Raw genomic sequence first — 19,010 nt, forward strand, 5'->3', positions numbered from 1 at the left:
CTCCCCTGTGGAGCAAAGGTGCCTCTGCTGTCCCTGGGAAGGGCCATTCTGGGTGTGAGCATCAGAGGTCAGATGGCTCCGTCAGGAGCTTGAGCAGGTCAATTTTCATCTGCATTTTGAATCTCTGATTTGTAAGAAAGGGAACAAATTATGGATACAAATTCCTTGTGCACTGGGAAAAGTGAAGTATGGCACTTGAAGCAATTCTAGTTCAGTGTCAAGGAGGCTGGAACCAGGAGATAATTATATGGTGCTGTGAACTTACTAGGGTGAGGACCTGAACCCAAGGAAGTCATCATCTGTGCAGATCTTGCGCTGCCATCAACAGATGTCTTGCAGACAGGCTTCAAAGATGCCAAGAGGCTGCCAAGTGAGGAAGACTCCCTGAGCATCCCCAGGGACAGTCTAATAGAGAGAGCAGGTCCAACCCCTAATTCAGAAATGCAGAGCCAGAAAATGAAATACACCTTGTTAGCAGCACACAGTGCATGCTGGCTCCTCTCTTCTGATTTTCATGTCATCTCAGAAACTAACTGTAAAGGACTGAGTAAAAGCACCAAGCAGAGAGTGACAGCAAGTGAGCTGAGCGCTCTAATGAGCAGGGACGAAAAATCACTCCCCAGCAGTCTCAGGCCCCACAGGCAGCCTAGGGCTCCAGGAGATCCCTGCCTTTTCAGCACTTCACATCTGAACTTGGCCTGAAAGCAAACGCTGCTTGCTCTGAAGACAATCAGGGCCACTGAGCCAAAATGACCTGGGCAGAGCAGCAACCTGGGCTGGCCATCCTCAACCACCTGGTATTACCTGCACCTCACTTCTCCAAGGAGGTCGTGCCCCCCACCCTTTGCCCCTCAAAGCTCCTCTGGAACCTGACATGTGGCTGTCACTACGCTGTAGGGGAATCCTCAAATACTTCCCTCCTCCTTTCAGAAGCATATTCAACAGAAGGAAGTAGGTTCCCTTGGTCTCCACTTGAGGAATGGAAATGCTTCATGGACCTACAAGGGTGGGGGCAGAGCAGGACCCCTGCATGATCTGTTGGTCCTGGAGTGCAATAAGGAGTCCGTGCCAGACAGCCTCAAAGAAAGGTGGCGTCCCTGCCACCCCCGCCCACGTTGTAGTCACTCGAGCAGTGGCCAGCCGCCCGACCCCCAACCCCAGGGCCATGTCCCAGGAGAAGTGGTGATCATAGTGCCAAAGGGAGCTTGGACTATGCACAAAGGAGGTACAAATGAAGGGCTGGGAGAGGTCAGAGGAGGGAGACAAGTGAAGGGAGAGGAAGGGAGGGAGGGAGGTTAGGTTGGGGGGGGAGGCACGAAGGAGGCTCCTGAAGAAAGTAGTACTGGAGCTGGACCCTGGAGGACATGTGGGTCTTGACAGGTGGGACACATGGAGGGGCATTCCAGGTGAAGAGACGGGGTGCAGGAAGCACAAGTGGGGAGAAGGGAATTCCGCTGCCAGGGCAGAGCCTGAGAAGGTGGGACAGCGAAATGTGGATGGTCTTGCAGGCCTGCCTGCCAGCCTGCCTGGGAACGAAGCCTCAAGCTCCAGGCCAAGGGGATTCTGAGAAGGGAGTGACAATTGCAGCCCTTGAGATGAATCTGGCACAAACACTGGTGGCCCTGGAGAGGACCTAAACCAAGCCCAGCCCACTGGGCTCTGGGCTCCACAAGGGGATGGTTTTGGAAGCACAGTGTGGAAAGGCTGGGAGCAAGAGGCTTCCTGCTAAAGTATCATCTGTCAGAGAAACCTGGAAGATACCCACTCAAGGGTCCTCAGCGAGCACCCCCAACTTTTTGCTGACTCACTGGAATTTCCAGCTCAGAAGCACAGCCATGCTGGAAGCCACTTCCCCACAACGGCCATCTGTTGGTTTATACTCGTTGCTTCTTCACTTTCTCTCCTCCCCTGGATTTTTTTTAAAAGATTAGGTTTCCTGTTTTCACTGTCTGGCTGGCCAGCCCTCTGTCCATCTGTCCATCATCACGGCCATTAGGGCAGTGGCAGGGCAGGCATGGGCAGGCACGCTGAGGCCCCCTGGGCTCTGTAACGAGGAATTAACCACCTCTGCACCCCGCACCAGCTGGCTGCTCAGTAAACACCACTTCCTCCCATGCAGGGCCGGGCCGTGACCTCTCCCACGGGTGAGGGGCCTCTTAATGAAGCAAGTAAATAGGCAACTTGTCCCAGCTGCTGACAGTCACCTACCCTCGGAGCTGGCTCATTCCAGGACAGAAAAACAACCTGTTACAGCAGGTGCCTAGCCTGGCCTCCCCTGTCCTCCCCTGCTCTGCCCCAGCAGCAGGGCCGGGACAACACCAGCTGCCCTAGGCTGGGAGCCCTGGGCTGTGAGGATAAGATCCACTATGCCTGTCCAGTTACTTGTGGCTTAAGTGGTCAGCATGCTATCAGGTTGGTTCCCAGCCAGCACTGCCCAGGCCGACAAGCAGGAGAGTTGACGACCTGTCACCAGGCCCGGCAGATACACCATGCTGCCAAGACACACACCAGACCCCTCCTTCCCTGCTGTCATCCCCAAGAACTGAAGGGTCTGCAGCTGCCCTTCCCCAGCTCTCAGACCACAGTGCCCCCAAGGTGGGGTCATGTAGGGAAGGGAGGAGTGTCCACCAGCTTCACCTGCCTTATATACTGGAGGGGGCTTCCCATAAATTCTGCCTAATTATGTTTTGTAGTTGTTAAGGAAAAAGCGAAATCCAAGTGAGTCAGGGGAGGGAACTCAGTTTCTGGGGACCCTGTGCACCAGACACTGCCCCAGGTCACCTCTCAGATCCTTACACAGCCTCGGGATGGCAAGAGCTGGGTGAGGAGACAGAAGCTCTGAGGTGACAAGCAGCAAGATAAGACCTAGACACTCACCCAGCTCCGAGTGCTCCCCGCCGCCCCCAAACAGCCTGGCAATCCTGGGCAAAAGCAGGGCCTGAAGGCCAGGTCAGAGCACAAACCCCATGCTAAGGGGGCCAGAGGGGCTGGCTAACAGGGCTCTAAAGATTTGGGAGTCCAAGAGAAAGAGGGAGAGGTCAGGGAGGCTGAGAGGGGGCAGGTCCCCATGTAACAGAGGAGGAAGTTCTCTGATCAGAGGAAGGTTATCCTGCGGCCCTCGGTTTCCCCTGGAGCAAGGCCCATTTGCCTGGGGCAGGTTCGATACCCTTACCATTCTCCTGGCCACAGCTGTGCAAGACCTAACGTTTCTCCACAAGGCAACTCAGGAACCCAGGCCTAAGTTCTTCCTTCAGCAGGATCTAGGCATTGAGGTCTGTCCTGTTCCAGCCAATGGGCCCTGCTCATGGCTGGGGGGTGGGCGGTATGTGGCCACAGCTCAAGCCCACCCTGCCCAGAGCCCCGGCCTGCGTGGGAACACCCTTCCTCCAGTCTTCACAACTGTCCTATGCGTAGACAGAGCACAGTTTCAGTGTATTTATTTATTTAACTTTTTATTTCGAAACACTTTCAAACTCACAGAAAACTTGGAAGAAAAGAGTACAAAGATCTATTTGTTTAGATCAGCAGTGACCTAAAAAAGGAACCTAGGGGGATACACAAATAGACCTTGTGCCCTGATTAAATCAACTGGACAGGACAGCACTGTCCTTGGACACAAGGGTCCCCGTGAACCCCCCTCAGCCTATGTATGGTCAGCCTTGCTGGTTGGGCACATGCCTGCCTCATGGAGGTGGCTTACCAACACCTGCAATGGCCTGAGTCCATCCATGATGCAGCCAGGGCCCGTACACCCTCCGTAGAGGTGGCAGCGTAGAGAGAGCGCTGAGGAGCTCAAGGATGCCCTACAGGGCTGGTCACTATCTCTGAATGCCTTCTTCTAAAGCCCAGGCTGCTGAAGTCCTACACTGGCCAAGCCTGCCAGTTTACAGCACCTCCAAGTCGGGCCTCTCACCCCATCCTTCTCAAGCTTGGCACCCCATGGGCAGTGCGTAGAGAATTGTTTTAAACCTATTATATAAACATGGCCATAGCCAAAATCTAAAGGAAAAAATATCACCCATAACCTCACCTCCTTGACCAATCCTTTAGGTTCATTTTCCTACGATTCCTGCAGTCCCTGTCCTGTGACTACGTAACTGAAACCCCAAGTGGGTGACATAGACCAGACCCCAGGGACCACATCATACCTGTCTGTGTCCATGCCCCGTGGCAACGAGATGCTGCTGCCCCTTCCATCGGGAGGCAAAGTCTAGTTTTGGCTCAGCAGCCCCCTGGCCCTGGACCAGCCCTAGGATCCACTTTGACCAACATAGCGGAGGTGCCAGGGTACAAATTCAAAGCCCAGGCCTCAAATCTGCCTTTGCACTTGGAACCAGCCTCTGTGTGAAGACAATTCACACTTAATGGTAGAACGGTAGGTAAGAGATCACAGGGAGATAGGTCCCAGCCTTTCAGTGTCCCCAACAGGTGATAGCAACCAATCCACAGAGTCACAAAAGATCAGATCATATTGTTTTAAGTCACTAACTTTGGGGAAGGTTTGTTACACAGTGAGATGACATATAAATCCTAACACATACAACTTCTGTATGTCACTTTTTCCACCCAAGAACGAATTCTACTTTGCTACATAATTTTCACTGTTACCATGTGATAATTACATACTAGTCCACACCACTAATGTAACCCCTTTTTCTCCTGCTGGATGTTTCGTTTGTTTCCAGCTTTCCACTGTTATGAATACAATGACTAGTTTCACATAATAATACCGAAAAAGGAAAAAGGAAAAAAAAAAGTCCCATTTCCTTAGGAAAATATCCGAGGGTGGGATTACTGGGTCAGAGCTTATAAACACACTAATGACTCTTAAACAATGTAGACACTGAGAATTCAAAGAGAAAGTCACCCTTGAACCATGATGAAAAAGGGGTCAGGAATAGACTTAGCTTTGCAGAAACACAGGCATTTGTGTTCTGAAGCCAAGCCCCACATACATCAATGCTGGTGCTGCCAACACTTACCAAGGCCCTAGTGCCATCCAAAGAGGAAAATTCTGTAAGCACCTGTCCATAAAATGCACCCACAGCTTCCTCCTCAACACTCAAGGGAAACAGAAGGTTGCACATGAGACGTTTTGCAGTTAGATTTCATAATTACCAGCTCAGCCAGATTTCCTGAATGTGGCAAAACGAAAGGGAACCTGGTTATTCTAGAAAAATGATCCAGGTTTCCAGGAAAGGTGCAGTGCCTAGTCTCTGTCACTCTCTGACTCCTGACTCACTGATCCCATATCCCTCTTTCATGGCCCCGGCCCCTGAAGGCAGGCCCTAACTTGGTTCCTGAACTGTTGAATGGGGTGCAGAATCGCAGTCCCATCCCAAGGCCAGGCCCACACTTTGCGGTGTAGTCTGGAGGAGGGCCCAACCCAACCATCCTATTCCACTTGGGAAGCAGAGTGTCAAAACCAAGCTTGTACTTGTCCTACCTCAACTCTGGTTTTGTCTCTGACTTGCTCAGAGGCAGCTGGAATCACACAGAGACACTCCCTTCTCCCAGGAACCTCACTGGAGGCTCACCAAGTCCCAAGAGCAGCTGACTCAAGTTCCCCCGGCAAAGAAGGTGGCTGGAAATGGAAGTGGGACTCACAGCCAGAATTCCAGCCCTCTGGTATCAGTAACCTGCTACAGTCCAGAGGGCTGCACTCACGGTAGTTATTGCAAGAGAAGGGCTGCCCTCTCCCGTCTCCAGTCAACGGGGCTGAGTGGTGCCCTGGTTGCTCACGTAGGAGGGACCTACTTGCAAGAGGTCAAGAGGAAAAGCATGACACCCCCGCTCACGGCAGCATCATTCAGGAGCCAAAAGGTGGAAACAGCCCAACTGTCCATGGACAGATGAATGGGTAAAAATAAATAAAATAAGATGGTATATTCATACATTGAAATATTACTCATTTTTAAAAAGGAAGAAAATTCTGACATGTCATAACATGGATGATATACTAAAGGAAAGACATATTATACTAAAGGAAAGAAGCCAGACATAAAGGGATAAATACTGTAGGATTTTACTCAAATGAGGTACCTAAAGCAGCCGAATTCATAGAGACAGACAGGAGAATGGTGGTTGCCAGGAACTGGGTGGAGGGGAGAGTGGGAGTTATTATTTAAAGGGGCAGAGTTTCATTTAGGGAAGATGTAAAAGTTCTGGCAACGGATGGTGGTAAGGGTTGCACAACAATGTGAACATACTTAATACACTTACAAATTTTATCACAATTTAAACAGAAAAAGAGCAAAAGCAAAGTGCTGTGCCAGGCCAGGGGCAGGTTTGGACAGCACACTCACAGACACAGGCAGGGAGCTAGAGTCCCTTTGCTCCAGCCCACACCTACCGCAACAAAGAGCTGGTCACGCCTGGGACTGACTGTGGCCTGCTCCCTGCCTGGCCGACTCCACCTTAGATAAGACACGGAGCACCCATCCCCAGGCAGGGTCTTCCTACGGACTCCCACTGCTACCCCCAAGACAGCACACACAGAATGCAAATCAGCCAGGAGAAAATAAATGCAGGCTCTCAGAGCCATGCGGGGACTGTAGCAGCCAGGGGTGGGGAGGCTGAGCCGGACCAGGCTCAGCTACTGGGGTTCCTTTCAGATCTGTTTTAGGTACTAAGGCATGGGTCCCCAAACTTTTTACACAGGGGGCCAGTTCACTGTCCCTCAGACCGTTGGAGGGCCGGACTATAAAAAAAACTATGAACAAATCCCTATGCACACTGCACAAATCTTATTTTAATTTTATTTTATTTTATTTATTCATTTCTAGAGAGGAGAGAGAGAGGAGAGAGAGACAGAGAGAGAGAAGGGGGGAGGAGCCGGAAGCATCAACTCCCATATGTGCCTTGACCAGGAAAGCCCAGGGTTTCGAACCGGCAACCTCAGCATTTCCAGGTCGACGCTTTATCCACTGTGCCACCACAGGTCAGGACTGCACAAATCTTATTTTAAAGTAAAAAAACAAAATGGGAGCAAATACAATATTTAAAATAAAGAACAAGTAAATTTAAATCAACAAACTGACCAGTATTTCAATGGGAACTATGCTCCTCTCACTGACCACCAATGAAAGAGGTGCCCCTTCCAGAAGTGCGGCGGGGGCCGGATAAATGGACTCAGGGGGCCGCATGTGGCCCGCGGGCCGTAGTTTGGGGACCCCTGTACTAAGGTGTTGTCCAAAATGTTATTTAAAGAGAAGGGCTCTGAAAGCAATCAACGAACAATTAAGGTATCTGCAGCAAAGAGTTGAGGATTCTCATCTCTCTTTCCCTTCCAGTCTGTTCTTACCTGTCCCTCTCTCTGACTCTGTCACAAAAGAGAGAGAGAGAGAGAGAGAAGGGCTCTGTTCCTAAAATAAAACAAAACCATTTGAAAAATCACTGCTTGGAAATGGATGCTCTGGGCTTTTCCAACTCTAAGGGAAAAGGCATCTCATCTTACATTTCGCCACTTAAAAAACAACAAAAAACACACCACCACCACCCAAACCTTCAGACAGCTGATGAAGTGGCCAGCAGCCTCTCCTGCTATCTGTTGTAACTACAAAAGGAGAACAAGTGTGATTAGGTGGTTGAGGTGTGCCAGGAGCCAGCAGAGTGCTTTTTCCATACACATCATCTCACTGAACCTTTACGGTGAGTCCTTCGGTAGATGATTTCTATAGGTGATGTCTATTTTACAGATGAAAAAATAACTGTCCTTCATCAATTCTCAGGAATCTATTTTCCACAACATTCAACAGAAATGAAAGTGGGATCTTAAGTGGAAGCATTTCCTTTCTTCTTCGCGGCAGGTGAGCAAATGGTGCACTCACCATCGAGGCTGTCAGAGGGAATGAACTGCCTGGGCAGAGCAGGACCCAGGCTGGGACTGGGTTTTGTGTCCCTCAGGAGTTTGAGCCCAACCATCTCTCAAGAGGAGGCTCACCACACCTCTCAGCCCCACCCCCGCCTCACTCCAGACCGCCAGAACTTGTGAACATAAATCAACAACACTGTTATCCCACTGACTGGCCAGTGTCTACCCTGGACATTCCCACCAGGCTCAGGTTCATGGGTGTACACAGGGCTGGCTGCAGGAGTCAGCCACATCTTCTCTGGGATGGCTGGACCGAGATGGCCAGCCCTGACCCAGATGAGCAAGGGGACAGCTGGGCAGATGAGTCCACAGGTCAGAACAAAACCTGACAAAAGTGATTCTCATGGCACCACCCCAGGAGTGCTGTCCTATGGGGAAGCCTGAAAGTATCCCAAAACCGTGAGGGCTCATCACGCTGCCAGTTCTCACCCCTTTTGTGGCCCCACCCCCCCAGTGGTGAAGAGGAAAGTCCGCCATCCTTCACAACTCCAAGTCCTCCACGGATGAGACACTGATTTATGACTAATTCACTCCTTGGTCCGAGCTATACTCAGAACTAAGCATGCAGCTTGAAGCTGCCATGTCTCTTGGTCTGAGAGCAGGTGCATCTATTTTTCTTTAAAAATGAGGAAACAAGCCAAAACAGAGTCGTAAACATCGTCCATCAGAATCAGAGAGGGGGCTAATCGTATGTGTTGAGTTAGGAGATGTACAGCAATGCTAATGGGTGGGAACCACCCACGGATGTCAGTCTGCAATGCTGTCTGGTTCCAGCAGTCCTCTGCAGTCCCAGAATAAGAACTGTTCTCCCGCTGGAGAAACTGAGAACCCTGGCCCCAGAGAGCCTGATGGGGGCTTATTCCAGGCCCTGAAAGCCTGGTGGGTCTCAAGCACTTACACAGCAACCACTCCAACAGGCTTCCTATTGCACTTCCTGCTGAGGCCTCGGGGTCCTGGGCAATAGGTATCCCTGTAAACTCCAAATTCCTCTGTGGTTCCCAGGGACATGTGTCAGCAGGCACAAGTCCAAGGACCACAGGCAGTGAAGGAATCCAACTGTGATCATAGCCCACCCTGCAGGTTCTCAGTCCTGCAGAGCCAGGGCACCCGCCAATCCTAACCGCAGTCAGTCTTCCATCCACAGCTTGGATTTCAGGCTGCAGGCAGCGGGCGTGGCCATATGCCACAGCAGCCTTTTTCCAACCTGCAGTCCCCTTCCTGGGGCCTCGCCAATCAGGCAGCAAAAATAATAAAGGGGTATTCAGCAGGAGGCTCACGGGGAAGAGGAGAGGCAAATGGAAAAGCTGCAAGCCCCTCTTAGAGGTTGAAGGGTCCAACCTCCCATCCACCTGCCACGTTGGGGATCCACATATTTGTGGGAGGCTGAGTGTGGGACAGGCAGACCCTGGTTATGGGAAAGAAGCCAGAAGAGAAAGGGGTTTTGTTTCCTGTTGGCCTGAAATGAAAGGTCCCAAATCTGTACAGAAAGGCTGGACTCAGAAAGGAGTTGGGGACATACAGAGGGAGTAAGCTTCTCTCTTCCCAGCCCCAGAGGAGTGGTGTGGAGCTTTCAAAAGTTAAAAAAAAAAAAAGAACAATGTCTACCAAAAGCCAAGTACTGTATGATCTCATTTGTATGAAACATCCAGAAAAGGAGAATCCAGAGAGGGAGAAAGCAGGTTAGTAGTGGCCAGGGCCGAGAGAAGGCACAGGAAAAGACTGCAACCACGTGCAGGCTTCCCTTTGGGCGTGATGAAAACGCTCTGGGCTGAGATGGCGGTGGTGCTTGTGTCAACCAATTCTGTGACTCTACTGAAGACCACCAAATGGCACACCTAAGGTGGATGAACTACAGCAGGGGTCGGGAACCTATGGCTCGCAAGCCAGATGTGGCTCTTTTGATGGCTGCATCTGGCTTGCAGACAAATCTTTAATAAAAAAATAAAGTTAAAAATATAAAACATTCTCATGTATTATAATCCACTCACTTTTTACGGCTCATGTTCATGGTTGCAGGAGGCTGGAGCCAATCACAGCTGTCCTCCGGGACAACACCAAATTTTTATTGGATAATGCCTAACGTACACAGGTCGTTGTGAGGTCAGGAAGTAAACTTCCCTCCTTTTAATAAAGAAGTCAGCTAGCTAATTGCAGAAACCCTTTTGATGAAGAAGATGGCTAAAAGAAAAAAAGATGAGGAGTATCGTACTTTTCAGCAGAAATGGACAGAGGAATTCGCCTTTGTGGAGAGAGCAGGTTCTGCAGTGTGTTTAATATGCAATGATAAAATTGCATCGATGAAACGGTCAAATATAAAGCGGCACTTCAACACATGCCGTACTATATTTGCATCGAAATATCCAGCGGGGGACAGCAGGAAGAAAGCATGTCAAGAGCTACTATGCAGAGTACAAGCTAGTCAGCAGCAACTCCGTGTTTAGACCCAACAAGGTGACTGAAATTTGGCTAAGCTTTGCTGGTGTTTTAACAACTGTAAGAAACAGAAAGCCATTCACAGATGGGAAGTATGCCAAAACATTCATGCTTGATGTTGCCAATGAACTTTTTGATGACTTTTCGGATAAAGATAAGATAATCAAACGAATAAAAGACATGCCTCTGTCGACAAGAACTGTTCACGACTGTACCATCATAATGGCAAATCAAATTGAGGCAACACAAGAGAAAGACATAAATGCAGCACCATTCTTTTCTCTCGCTTTGGATGAGTCAATAGACGTAAGCCATTTATCCCAGTTCAGCGTGATTGCAAAGTATGCTGTCGGTGACACACTAAGTGAAGAAAGTCTTGTTTTTTTGCCTATGAAAGAGACAACAAGAGGGGAGAATTTATTCAAGTCTTTCACTGAGTTCACTAAAGAAAAAAATCTACCAATGAATAAACTTATTTCGGTGTGTACTGATGGTGCTCTGTGCATGGTGGGGAAAAACAGGATTCGTAGCGCTTCTTCGTGAACATGAAAAGAGACCCATCCTATGTTTTCATTGCATCCTACATCAGGAGGCGCTTTGTGCTCAGATGTGTGGCGAGCAGCTTGGTGAGGTGATGTCGCTGGTCATTCGGGTGGTCAACTTTATTGTTGCCCGAGCTTTAAATGACCGCCAGTTTAAAACACTGCTGGATGAAGTTGGGAATAATTATCCTGGTCTGCTTCTGCACAGCAATGTGCGTTGGTTGTCAAGAGAGAAGGCGCTCAGCCGTTTTGCGGCTAGTCTGAGTGAAATCCGAACTTTTCTTGAAATAAAAACATCGAGCATCCTGAGTTAGCTAACTCTGAGTGGCTCCCGAAGTTCTACTATCTCGTGGACATGACTGAACATCTGAACCAGCTCAATGTGAAAATGCAAAGTGTTGGAAATACAGTCTTATCCCTTCAACAAGCAGTGTTTGCATTTGAAAACAAGCTGGAACTCTTCATAGCCGACATTGAAACAGGTCGTTTACTACACTTTGAAAAACTGGGAGAGTTTAAAGATGCATGCACAGCAAGTGACCCTGCTCAACATCTTGATCTCCAGCAGCTAGCGGGCTTCACATCTAATCTCCTGCAGTCAAAGTGTGCTTCGGAGAATTTCTTGAGTACACTCGTCTTTTTAAGTTCATCACCCATCCATACAAGTGTTCAGTGGACAGCACTGACCTGAGTTATATCCCCGGTGTCCCCATCAGAGATTTTGAGCTACATGCTGCTGACCTGAAGGCCTCAGACATGTGGGTGAATAAGTTCAAGTCACTGACTGAAGATTTGGAAAGACTTGCACGACAGCAAGCAGAGTTGGCGAGCAAACAAAAGTGGGGAGAAATGAAAAAACTTCAAACTGCGGACCAGGGGATTATCAAAACTTGGAACGCACTTCCCATCACATACCACACACTGCAGCGTGAGTATTGCTGTACTGACAATGTTTGGCTCTACATATGCATGTGAGCAGTCTTTCTCACATCTAAAGAACGTCAAGACCAACCTACGATCACGTTTAATGGATGGAAGCCTCAACGCCTGCATGAAGCTTAACCTCACTATGTATTAACCAGACTACAAAGCCATCAGCAAAACCATGCAGCACCAGAAGTCACATTAACGGTAAGAAGTACTTTATTCATTATTGATTAGCAACAGCATAACAATGTTATTAAAAAGAATTCAGAGACTTATTGTACTTTAAAAAATGTTGGTCTTACATAAAGTGCACACATTTACTTGTATTTAGTGTTAAACATATTGTATGACTCTCATGGAATTACAGTTTAAAATATGTGGTGTTCATGGCTCTCTCAGCCAAAAAGGTTCCCAACCCCTGAACTACAGGATAAGTCATATCTCAATAAAGCTGTTAGAACAGAAAGGGCAGGGGCTGTTATCAACCCATCCATGTGATAAAATGCTCCTCAGGAATAAAAAGGAACAAGCTATCAATACATACAACAACTTGGATGAATCTCAAGAGCACTCTCTAAGTGAAAGCCAGACCGAAAAGGCTACTCATTGTGGGATTTCATTTATTCAACACTCAACGTTCAGCACAAGGTGAAACCACAGGGACAGAAAGTACTCAGTGGCTGCCAGGGGCTGCAGGTGGGAGAGATGTCTACAAGGGACACAGGTGACAGAACTTTCTGGAGCCGATGAACTCTCTGGGGTGGTGAAGCTTTTAGGGTGATGCACCTGCTGTGTATCTTAATTGTAGTGGTGGTTTCACAATTTTGTCATAACGCACAGAGCAGAACACCAGAAAGAGTGACTTCTACAGTCTGTAAATTACATGTCAATGCACACACACCTCAATGTCATCATAGCATCCTTTGGACCTTTGGTATATTTTAAAAAAAGAACAGATTAATTGACAAGATATGTATTTTTTTACCCTCAATCTAGGACTTCATTTCTTTTTTCTTTTTTTTTTATACAGAGACAGACAGACAGGAATGGAGAGAGATGAGAAGCATTAATTATCAGTTTCTCGTTTGACACCTTAGTTGTTCATCGACTGTCTTCTCATATGTGCCCTGACCGTGGGGCTACAGCAGACCGAGTAACCCCTTGCTCAAGCCAGCAACCTTGGGTCCAAGCTGGTGAGCTTTGCTCAAACCAGATGAGCCCACGCTCAAGCTGACGACCTTGGGGTCTCGAACCTGGGTCCTCCGCATCCTGTTCCGACGCTCTATCCACTGTACCACTGCCTGGTCAGGCTAGGATTTCATTTCTTAATGGATAAAAATTCCTGTGATTGGAAATTTGTTAAAAGAGTAAAAGAAATTGATTGAAAAACAAATAGCTGAAAAGAAAAACCTATAACTATGGGTGGGGAGACACTTTAACTGAACTTACTGTGGTCATCATTTTGCAACATATACATATATCAAATTAGTTATATATCTAAAACTAACAATGTTACATGTCAGTTATATCTCAATTAAAAATAAACAAGTAAAAAACCAAAGCTGAAGGAGAGGAACATAAAAATCTGATGTTAAAAGAACGGACCAATGAATTTGTGGACTCATATGCTCAGCAGCATTATTCACAATAGCCAGAGGTGGAGGCCATCCCAATGTCCATCAACAGAAGAATGGATAAGCAAATGCAGTGTACCCACACGGGGGAGTATTACTCAGGACAGTCTGATCAATGCAACAATATGGATGAACTGTGAAGATAAGCTGAGTGAAATAGCCAGTTACAAAGAAGAAATACTGTATCATTCCACATACATAAGGTACCCAGAGCCATCAAATTCACAGAGAAAGTGGAACGGTTGTCAGGGGCTGGGGAGTGGGGTGGAGAGCTATTTAATGCGGACAGAGTATCTGTTTGGGAAGATGAAAAAGTTCTGAGGGTGGATGGTGATGATGGTTGCACAACAGTGTGAGTGTACTTAACACTACTGAACTGTGTGCTTAAAAATGGTTAAGATGGTATTTTTATGTCATCTGTATTTTACCACAATTAAAAACAACAACAAACCCTAAAACCCCAATAACTCTTCCCACAGTGGTAACTGACCACGCGTGCTCTTGCCTGACAAAGAAGCCCTGACATCGCAGCCTTGGCTACAGCCTTCAAGCAACCACAGACCCTCCACGTCATGCAGACAGACACATGCGCAGGCATGGGAGGATGGGCGCTGGAGAAGCACCAGCTGCTTCTCTCTGCTTTCCGAGCCAATGGATTCCAGACTAAAGGTTCTTACAAGCACCGAGAGGGCCTGACAGAGGTTTCTGGACAGCTACCCCACACCAGGCTTATGAGGAGTCAACTGAAGCATCAAGTGCCACTGACACTGACGTTCCTGCCTATTTATTTTGCACATGAACACAAAACACCACTCTGTCTGGACTGGGGCTTACCAACAGAAGACTGTGAGCCAAGGAGCCAAAATGAAGATGAGTACAGGTGGGTACATCTGCCTCAGCTAGAGCAAGACTGTCACCTGGGGGAGAAGCTCAGTCCAGAAAAAGTCCAGGAGCCCACGGTGGCCTAGGCACGCTGAGAGGTAAGGCATAGAGCTGGCAGGGTGGACTCTCACACCTCACCCTCATCTCATCCTCCATGCAGGTAGCACCAGACCACCCCACCTCATCACCAGCCAGTCCTTTGCCCCAACGCCATGCTCTGGCTGTTGAACCCTGCAGCAAGCTATGCCATCCCACTCCTCCATGCCTCTAATGCACAGAATGTTTCCTCCTTCTCCTCTACTCCCTCCCCTCACAATACCCTAGCATACTCTTCATTTGGGTCCATTCAAGACTCAGCTACGGGGCTACCTTCTTTGAACTAACACAGCATAATTAGTCACTTCTCAGTGTCCATTTGGCTGTCACCACTATTGCAGCACCCATTTGTCAGCTGCTACGAGTCTATGTGTTCCTTGGGGTCAAAGACTGTGTGAAAGCCTAAGCACAGGGCTTGGACCCCAGCAGGTAGTCCATGAACTTCAGATGAAGAGACAGATGGATGGATGGTTGGATGATGGATAGATGATGGGTGAATGATGAATGAATGATGGATGATGCTACAGACTGAGTTTATGAAACCTAACTCCCAATGTGATAGCATTAGGGAGTAGACCTTTGGGAAGTAATTAGGTCATAAGGGTGGAGCCCTCATGAATGGGATACGGCCCTAATAAAAGAGATCCCAAGAGCTCTGTCCCTTCTTCCTTCTGCCATGTGAGGACACAATGAGAAAATGGCCATCTAATGAACCAGAAAACGAGCCCTCACCAAATCTGCCAGCACCTTGATCATGGTCCCCTAGCCTTCAAAACAGTGAGAAATAAAACTGTTGTTTATAGGCACACAGTCTGTGGTATTCTGGTGTAGCAGCCCCACTGAACTAAGGCAGATGGCTGGATGAATGATGGATGGCCAGACACTATAGATAGCTGGATGAATGGTTGACAGACGGATGGAGTAGCTTAGGTATGGCTGCTGCCTCTTAGGCACATCTGCTGCTAGGAAACAGGTGAGCAGGAATTTACTCACATATTGGGGGCTTGAGGAAGATTCAGGATTCCAACACCTTGTTCTCTCAAGATGGAGGGTATATTTTTAGAGCTTTAATCAACTAATGGCTTTTTTTTTTAAATTTTATTTATTCATTTTAGAGAGGAGACAGAAAGGGAGAGAGAGAGACAGAGAGGGAGAGAGAGAGGAGAGAGAGACAGAGAGAGAAGGTGGGGAGGAGCTGGAAGCATCAACTCCCATATGTGCCTTGACCAGGCAAGCCCAGGGTTTCGAACCGGCGACTTCAGCATTTCCAGGTCGACGCTTTATCCACTGCGTCATCACAGGTCAGGCAACTAATGGCTTTTAAAAAAAAAAACTTTTCATTATGAGAAATTTCAGACACATACAAAATAGACAACACAGCATCATGAGTACCCACATCCCATTAGCCTGCTTCAATGAGTATTACCCTGTGGCTGTCCTTGTTTCAGGGGATCAACAGTCAATGCTGGGAGCAGCAGGGTGCACGGGAGAGGACAGGGCCTTGTTAACCAGGAGGTCACCTCCCACCCCAGCTCCAGCACCTGCAGCAACGTCCTGGAGGCAAGAGCCCTCAGGAGGAGAGAAAGACTCACACTACCCACCTCAGGTCCCATGGGGAATCACGTGAGCTCCTGAACACGGATGTAAGACACCCAAACACAGCTCCACCACCTCATTTCCTAATCACCAGGAATTAGGAGGCAGCTCTCTGCAGAACAGGGATCAGCAGGGCCCATGGCCAAATCCAGCCATCACTACCTGTTTTTGTGTGACTAGGGATCTGAGAATGGTTTTAAATGATTACATTTGAAATGGTTATATAAGTACTTACCCAAGAGCCTTGATTTCAATTCTCTGCCACAAAACATAAATTAGTTACTATCTGGCCCTTTAAGAAAAGGTCTGCCAAACCCAATATTGCAGAAAAAAAAGCAGAGGCTCAAATAACGCCTTTGGTTTCAAGCCAGAGTCTGCCACGGAAGCTGCTTACCCTTCTGAGCTCCTATGTCTGAGCATCAGCGTGGCAGGCACCACCTAGCTCCCCACAGGGTGCAGTGGGGCTCTGATCCCGGAAGGCACATGGGATCCCGTGACAAAGTAGAAAGCTAAACCCAAGTAAGTGCAAATTTCCAGTAAAGGGTTGGGGAGGGTCTCTCTCCTGCAATACCACAACAGAAGGAACACAAGAACACTCTGGGGTCCTTGGGAGTCAAAGCGCACAGGAAGCCAAGCCTGCCAGAAGGAAAGTTCTCAAGGAAAGTGCAGGCTGCTCTGAGGCATCCTCGTCTATGGGTGTACAGATGGTCAGCACAGACTCCTTCCTGTCCTCGTGCCCGCCAGACTGACCAACCCAACCCCGGGGCTAACCAGCTCCGCTGGCACTAGGAATGTCAGAGAGCTTCTGTAGGACATGAGCCTCGGACTGATCACAAGTGGGGCCTTCACAAGGCAGCAGGCTGCTAGAGGACCGGTCATCTGTGATGAAGGTAAACGATGGTTCCAAGGTACCAACGTCCCTCTGACACCACAACATAGGGATGCATGCAGGCAACACTGTGCACATGAGCCTGCTCATCTCAGCACGAGTTTCTGGACAGCGTTCTGACCACACAGAGCTGCTCTGGCTGGCTAGGTACCAACTGGCATGCCCAGGCCTCCCCCTGCCAACTACCTGCCTGGACGCCATCACCTCTGCCCTGGAAGATGCCCATGCTCTGCATTTCAGCACACTGCCCAGGTAACACCTGCATGCTTCTGAGCATCTGTGCCAGCCCTGGGGGCTGGTCCAAGGACCCGAGGGGTTTGCTGACCCCTGTCTCTGGCTAGTGGGGCAGTAAAGGAAGATGTCAAATCAACCAGCAAAGCAGAATTCTGGTTCCTATTAAACTTGCACACAGAGCCAAACCCACCCCCTGGCCCACCACAGCTCTCCAGACCCCAGGCACTGGAGGCAGCCAAACCCAATCAGGGTTTTACACAAAGACTGCTTCAGGATACTTGCCAATTAGGTCTTCCAAGTAATTTTCTGGGAAGTCAGGGTGACATAATTTAATTTGGAATCAAGAAACTAAAGGGATCTTAAAAGAAGCTACTGTGTGGCTTCCTAATTTACAGGTGGGCATTCAGGGGCCCAGGGAGTGTAAATAATTCACCTAGCATCAGCGTGACAGCCGACAGCATGGCCAAGACGGGCAACACAGAGCAGGAAAAGTAAACAGCATGAGCCCCAGCTCTATAAATCCATAATCGGGGGATGGCAGAGAGTCCTGAACTGCTGGCTCCCAGATGCACTGAGTGCTAAAACAATTAGATGGATGCCCACTGCAGTGTGAGACAATTGATCACTGCCAGAGAAATATCCATTCCTCTCTTTTCTTCCCTGAGCCTGTTAAACCATGCAGCCCTCCCTCCAAATGCAGCCTTGCTGTATCTGCCCGCACCTCCAACCTACACAACCACACAACCTACATGCTGCCAGCCCTCAGGCACAGTGAGGTGTTTGATCTGACAAACCTTACAATGTCCTGCTGTCCTGGCCTGGCTTCTGCCCGTCTGCTGGCTGAGTGCAGCCATGTATGGCCTCTCTCCCTTCTATAAGACCCCTTTTCCACCACAGCATTCAGTCTCCTTTGAGCTTCCTTTCAAGCCAGGTAGGACTCCATAGGCCAGAATTAACTGGACGACGCTACCTAGCAAACTGAATCCACAATCAGAATGCACAGAAAAAAAGCCATGGCCCTGGCTGCTTGGCTCATTGGTAAAGCGTTGGCCCAGTGTGTGGAAGTCCTGGGTTTAATTCCTGGCCAGGGTACACAGGAGAAGTGCCCATCTGCTTCTCCACCCTTCCCCCTCTCCTTTCTCTCTATCTCTCTTCCCCTCCCGCAGCCAAGGCTCCATTGGAGCAAAGTTGGCCCGGGCACTGAGGATGGCTCCATGGCCTCTACCTCAGGCACTAGAATGGCTCCAGTTGCAATGGAGCAATGCCCCAGATGGGCAGAGCATTGCCCCCTAGTGGGCTTGCCGGGTGGATACTGGTCGGGTGCATGCAGAAGTCTGTCTCTCTGCCTCCCCACTTCTCACTTCAGAAGAGAGAAAAAAAAAGCCACAACACTTTTCAGATTTAGTTACAAGCTGTCCAGAACAGCAGTAAACTAGCAAGTTTCATGATAAACAAGGGGACAGGGAGTACCAAGCACCATAGAACTGACAATAAACTGTCATGCAGCCAATAATCTTAGCGATCTTCCCAAATTAGAGACTGGATCTGTGTGGCCCCACCTTGGGGCCTCTCCAGTTTCTGAGGTCATCAAGGAATGGGAAGTTACAGTGGGACCCAGCTTAGAGCAGACACCTCCTAAAGCAAACCTTAGCCTCAGCTCCTGCTTGTCCAGACAAAAACCCTAGATCGTAATTTGGGATTTGGAGGAGGCAAGGCCTTACCCAGCTCAGCCTTTTTATCACTTGATGGAACCACTTTGGTAAAGTCTTGCAAAAAGAATAAGAGCAAAAAAGAAGTCAAAGGAGAACAGAAGATTAATTGTGAACTAAGGGGAAACTGGAAGGATATTTCTGGAAGGTCATTTGACAATGGATATCAAAGGTCTTAAAACCAGCCACACCCCT

General features: G+C 48.7%; 1 protein-coding gene across 5 annotated transcripts in view; it reads right to left on the minus strand.

Annotated features, from left to right (window-relative positions):
* The window catches only part of BCR (BCR activator of RhoGEF and GTPase), a 120,949-nt gene that overhangs the window by 83,701 nt on the left and 18,238 nt on the right, over positions 1–19,010 (minus strand). Inside the window, exon 1 of one of the 5 annotated variants that reach the window (XM_066260043.1) lies at positions 3,173–3,323. The exons of the other annotated variants lie outside the window; for them this stretch is intronic. The gene's annotated coding sequence lies outside the window, so the exon portion shown is untranslated. Of the gene's footprint in view, positions 1–3,172; positions 3,324–19,010 lie in introns of those variants that run through there. 5 annotated transcript variants of the gene reach the window in all.

This window comes from Saccopteryx bilineata, chromosome 2 (assembly GCF_036850765.1).
Source record: "Saccopteryx bilineata isolate mSacBil1 chromosome 2, mSacBil1_pri_phased_curated, whole genome shotgun sequence".
NCBI lineage: Eukaryota > Metazoa > Chordata > Mammalia > Chiroptera > Emballonuridae > Saccopteryx > Saccopteryx bilineata.